Source organism: Cebus imitator, unplaced genomic scaffold (assembly GCF_001604975.1).
Source record: "Cebus imitator isolate Cc_AM_T3 unplaced genomic scaffold, Cebus_imitator-1.0 Scaffold82, whole genome shotgun sequence".
Lineage (NCBI taxonomy): Eukaryota > Metazoa > Chordata > Mammalia > Primates > Cebidae > Cebus > Cebus imitator.
In genome coordinates this window covers 6,721,532-6,727,437 of record NW_016107397.1, presented here as the reverse complement: position 1 = coordinate 6,727,437, position 5,906 = coordinate 6,721,532, and positions in this window count along the sequence as shown.

Here is a 5,906-nt window from a genome sequence, read left to right as displayed (position 1 = left end):
AAAAAAAAAAAAAAAAAAAAAAAAAAAAAAACTGTGTTGTTGGCCGGGCCCAGTGGCTCACTCCTGGAATCCCAACAATTTGGGAGGCCCCGGGCAGATCACCTGAAGTCAGGAGTTGGAGATCAGCCTGGCCAACATGGCGAATCCCCACCTCTACTAAAAATACAAAAAATTAGCTGGGCATGGTGGCAGCTAATTTTAGTCCCAGCTACTCGGGAGGCTGAGGTATGAGAATCGCTTGAACCCGGGATGTGGAGGTTGCATTGATCGGAGATCTTGCCACTGCACTCCAGGCTGGGCGACAGAGCAAGACTTCTCAAAAAAAAAAAAAAATATGTTGCATGTTCTCACTTGTCGCATATGCATTTGCTGTTACTTGTTTTTAACGCATTTAGTGCCATACCTTCTGCTTTGTATCAAGTTCTGGAGATAATGGCTGTTAGACGGTGAAAGTGCAAACATTTTGGTATATTTCCTCTTTTCCTCTTAGTTATCTCTTGATACACATAAAGAACTTTTTTTCTTTTTTGGTGCTGTGACTCGGATACGAACTAAAGAAGTTTTTAAAGCAAAATCAGTAAATCGTAACTTTTTAATTTTATAAAATAGAGGCAGGATCTCATTATGTTGCCCAGTCTGGTCCCAAACTCCTGGGCCATAATGATCGTCTCACCTTGGCCTCCCAAGTAGCTGGGATTACAGGTGGGTGCCACCACACCTAGCTAATTTTTCTTTTTTTTGAGGCAGAGTCTTGCTCTGTTGGCAGGCGCCAGGCTGGAGTGCAGTGGCACAATCTCAGCTCACTGCAACCTCCGCCTCCCGGGTTCAAGCAATTCTGCCTCAGCCTCCCAAGTAGCTGGGACTACAGGCGCACGCCACCACACCCAACTAATTTTTGTATTTTTAGTGGAGACGGGGTTTCGCCATGTTGGCCAGGATGGTCTCGATCTCTTGACCTGCTGATCCTCCCGCCTCGGCCTCCCAAAGTGCTGGGATTACAGGCTTGAGCCACCGCGCACAGCCTGATTTTACTATTTTTTTTATAGAGATGGAATTTCCCCATGTTGCCCAGTGAGCTGTTGGAACTTTTTTTTTTTTTTTTTTTGATACATAGTTTCCCTCTTGTCTCCCAGGCTGGAGTGCAATAGTGAGATCTCGGCTCACTGCAACCTCCACCTCCCAGGTTCAAGTGATTCTTCTCCTGCCTCAGCCTCCTGAGTAGCTGGGATTACAGGTGTGCGCCATCACACCCAGCTACTTTTTAAATTTTTAGTAGAGATGGGGTTTCACCATATTGGTCAGGCTGATCCGGAACTCCTCCTGACCTCGTGATCCGCCCACCTCGGCCTCCTAAAGTGCTGGGATTACAGGCTTGAGCCACCGCACCTGGCCTATTGGAACATTTTTAATGGCTGTTTACATGCAATAAATGTACCTTAATTTAACCAATTCTGCACAATTGAGTTGTCACCAATCTTTTTTTGTTTTTTGTTTTGAAATGGAGTCTCGCTGTCACCCAGGCTGGAGTATAGTGATGCAATCTCTGCTCACTGCAACCTCCGCCTCCCGAGTTGAAGCTATTTTTTTTTTTTTTTTAAATATGGGGTTTCACCATGATGGCCAGACTGGTCTTGAATTCCTGACCTCAGGTGATCCACCCACCTCAGCCTCCCAAAGTGCTAGGATTACAGGCGTGAGCCACAGCGCTCCGCCTATAAGCAGTGCTTTGTTTTTGTTTTGTTTTGTTTTTTTGAGACAGAGTATCACTCTGTCGCCCAGGCTGGAGTACAGTGGTGCAATCTTGGTTCATTGCAACCTCTGCCTCCTGGGTTCAAGTGATTCTCCTGCCTTAGTCTCCTGAGTAGCTGGGATTACAGGCGCCCGCCACCACGCCCAGCTAATTTTTGTATTTTTAGTAGAGAAGGAATTTCACCAGGTTGGCCAGGCTGGTTTTGAACTCCTGACCTCACGTGATCCACCTGCCTTGGCCTCCCAAAGTAATGGGATTACAGGTGTGAGCCACTGTGCCTGGCCGACTTGAAGCTATTCTCTTGCCTCAAGCTCCCAGGTTTGATAGCCACCACACCCGGCTAATTTTTAGTATTTTTCATAGAGATGAGGATTTCACCACGTTGCTCAGGCTGGTCTCCAACTCCAGATCTCACATGATCCACCCTCCTTGGCCTCCCAAAGTGCTGGGATTACAGGTGTGAGCCGCCATGCAGGACTGGGTGAATTCTTTTAAAGCTTTGATACATTGCTGGGCACGGTGACATGCCTGTAATCCCAACACTTTGGGGAGGCTGAGGCAGGCAGAATCCCAGCTACTCGGGAGGCTGAGACAGGAGAATCGCTTGAACCCGAGAGCTGGAGGTTGCGGTGAGCCGGGATTGCACCACTGCACTGTAGCCTGGGCAACAGAGCAAAACTCCATCTCAAAAAAAAAAAAAAAAAAAATCATCGGGGTTTGGTGGCAGGCTCCTGTAGTCCCAGCTACTTGGGAGGCTGAGGCAGGAGAATCAATTGAACCTAGGAGTCAGAGGTTGCAATGAGCCGAAACCACGCCATTGCACTGTGTCCTGAGTGACAGAGTGAGATTCCGTCTCATAAATAAATAATAAATAAATAAAATCTTTGATACAAGTTGTTGCATTGCCCTTCGGAAAGGTGCTATCCCATCAAACCTGTGTGAGAGTGGGCTGTCCAGGGGAGTTAATTTCTAATGATATTTCCTTCTTGTAGGCCTTCTCTTGTTATAACTCACTCCGTTGCCCAGTATTTTAACAGTTTTCTGAAATCAGACATTTCCTACAGAATTTTTTTTTTTTTTTCTGAGACAGAGTCTCACCCTGCTGCCCAGGCTGGAGTGCAATGGTGCAATCTCGGCTCACTGCAACCTCTGCCTCCTGGGTTCAATCAATTCTCCAGCCTCAGCCTCTCGGGTAGCTGGGACTACAGGCACCTGCTACTATGCCCAGCTAATTTTTGTATTTTTAGTAGAGACAGGATATCACCATGTTGGCCAGGCTGATCTCAAACTCCTGACCTCAAGTGATCTGCCTGTCTCAGCCTCCGAAAGTGCAGGGATTACAGGCGTGAGCTGCATGAGCCACGGTGCCTGGCAAGTAGTTGAAATTTCAAGGATGTAGAGCCACAATGTCCTCTTTGCTGTCACTGCTGATAAAAATCTCTGGTGAATTTATGACAAACCTAAACTACTAACTAAAAATTACCTTCTAGTCTTCAGACCAGGAGAAAATAAAAGGGTGGGGTCTCACTCAGACCAGTAATTTAATTCAATTGAACAAACATTTGTTTTTGAGGTAGGGTCTCACTTGTCACTCACGCTGTTGTACCCTGTCTGGAACATGGCTCACTACCACCTTGACCTTCCCGAGATCACGTGATCCTCCTGGTTCAGCCTCCTGAATAGCTGGGGCTACAGGTACACGCCATCACCTCCAGCTAATTTTTGTTTTTTTGGTTTTTTTTTTTTTGAGACAGAGTCTCACTCTGTTGCCCAGGCTGGAATGCAACCTCTGCCTCCTGGGTTCAAGCAATTCTTCTGACTCAGTCTCCAAGGTAGCTGGGATTACAGGCATGTGCCACCACACCCAGCTAATTTTTGTGTTTTTAGTAGAGACGGGGTTTTGCACGTTGGCCAGGCTGGTCTTGAACTCCTGACCTTGTGATCCATCCGCGTTGGCCTCTTTTAAGTGCTGACATGGCTGGGCGCGGTGGCTCATGCCTGTAATCCCAGCACTTTGGGAGGCTGAGGCGGGTGGATCACGAGGTCAAGAGATCGAGACCATCCTGGTCAACATAGTGAAACCCCGTCTCTACTAAAAATATAAAAAATCAGCTGGGCATGGTGGTGCATGCCTGTAGTCCCAGCTACTCAGGAGGCTGAGGCAGGAGAATTGCCTGAACCCAGGAGGCGGAGGTTGTGGTGAGCTGAGATTGTGCCATTGCACTCCAGCCTGGGCAACAAGAGCGAAACCCCGTCTCAAAAAAAAAAAAAAAAGTGCTGACATTACAGGTGCGAGCCCCGGCACCTGGCCTAATTTTTGTATTTTTTGTAGAGACAGCATTTTGCCATGTTTTCCAGACTAGTCTTGAACTCCTGGGCTCAAGCCATCCTCCCAAAATGCTGGAGTTACCGATGTGAATCTTGAAAAAATATTTGAGTGTGGCTGCTTCCTGCATAATGGATTGGCAGTAAACAAACAAGACAGGGATATAGTTGCTACAGTACCAAGTCCACTATCCTTAGTGCTGCCAGTGGGTTGCAAATATGGTGCTTATTAGGGGGCAAAACACCACTATTCTGTCTGGTACGGCAGCTCACACTTATAATCCCAGCACTTCAGGAAGCTGAGATGGGTGGATCACTTGAGGTCAGGAGTTCAAGACCAGCCAGGGCAACATAGTGAAACCACATCTCTACTAAAAATACAAAAACTAGCTGGGTATGACGTTGCCCCCCTGTAGTCCCAGCTACTTGGGAAGCTGAGGCCGGAGAATCACTTGAACCCAGGAGGCAGAAGCGGTAGTGAGTCAAGATTGTGCCACTGCACTCCAGCCTAGGTGACAGAGCAAGGCTCTGTCTGAAAGCAAAAAACAACACAGGCCTGGCATGGTGGCTCACGCCTATAATTCAGCACTTTGGGAGGCTAAGACAGGTAAATCAGCTGAGGTCAGGAGTTCAAGACCAGCCTAGCCAACATGGTGAAACCCCGTGTCTACTAAAAATACAAAAATTAGCCGGGCATGGTGGTGCATGCCTGTAATCCAGCTACTAGAGAGGGTATGGCAGGAGAATCGCTTGAAGCTGGGAGGCAGAGGTTGCAGTGAGCCGAGATCACGCCACTCCAGCCTGGGCAACAGAACAAGACTCCATCTCAAAACAGCAATAACAACAAAAACCAATACTCAGCTAATAAAATGACTTTCATCAAAGAGATGGAGCTGAAAGATGCATCTGGATAGGATTTCTGATGAACATTGATGGACTGATAAGAAAACTTTGGGAGGCTGAGGCGGGTGGATCACGAGATCAAGAGATTGAGACCATCCTGGCCAACATAGTGAAACTCCGTCTCTACTAAAAATACAAAAATTAGCTGGGCATGGTGGTGTGCGCCTGTAGTCCTAGCTACTCGGGAGGCTGAGGCAGGAGAATCTCTTTGAACCTGGGAGGCAGAGGTTGCAGTGAGCTGAGATCAAGCCACTGCACTCCAGCCTGGTGACAGAGCAAACAAACAAACAAAAAACAAAAGAAGTATCCTTAGAACAAAGTCTTGGGAGTCAAGGCTGCAGGGAGCGCAGGGACTGGGCCTTCCTCAGATGTGACTGAGGCATCTGAGGGGCTCCAGGACTAGCATCTAGAGAGGCTATTGCAGGCTGGATAACAGACTGCCTTGAGTGTGGATTTTATTCTGATAGAGCACAAGATTTTGACCCAAGATGTGACATGAACACATTCAGATCATTATTTCTCTAGATGGATAAAATAAAAGTTCAAAGAGGTTCAACTATGACTATAAAATAAAATATGGGCCAGATGTGGTGGCTCACACCTGTAATCCCAGCACTTTGGGGGACCAAGGCAGGCAGATCACTTGAGGTCAGGAGTTCGAGACTGGCCTGGCCAACATGGTGAAACCCCATCTCTACTAAAAATATAAAAATCAGCCAGGCATGGTGGTGGGCGCCTTTGTAATCCCAGCTGCTAGGGAGGCTGAGGCAGAAGAATCACTTGAACCTGGGAGGCAGAGGTTGCAGTGAGCAGAGATCATGCCACTGCACTCCAGCCTGGGCGACAATGTGAGACTCCGTCTCAAAAATAATAAATAAATAAATTAAATAAATAAAACATGCCAGGCACGATGTAGTTCATTCCCGTA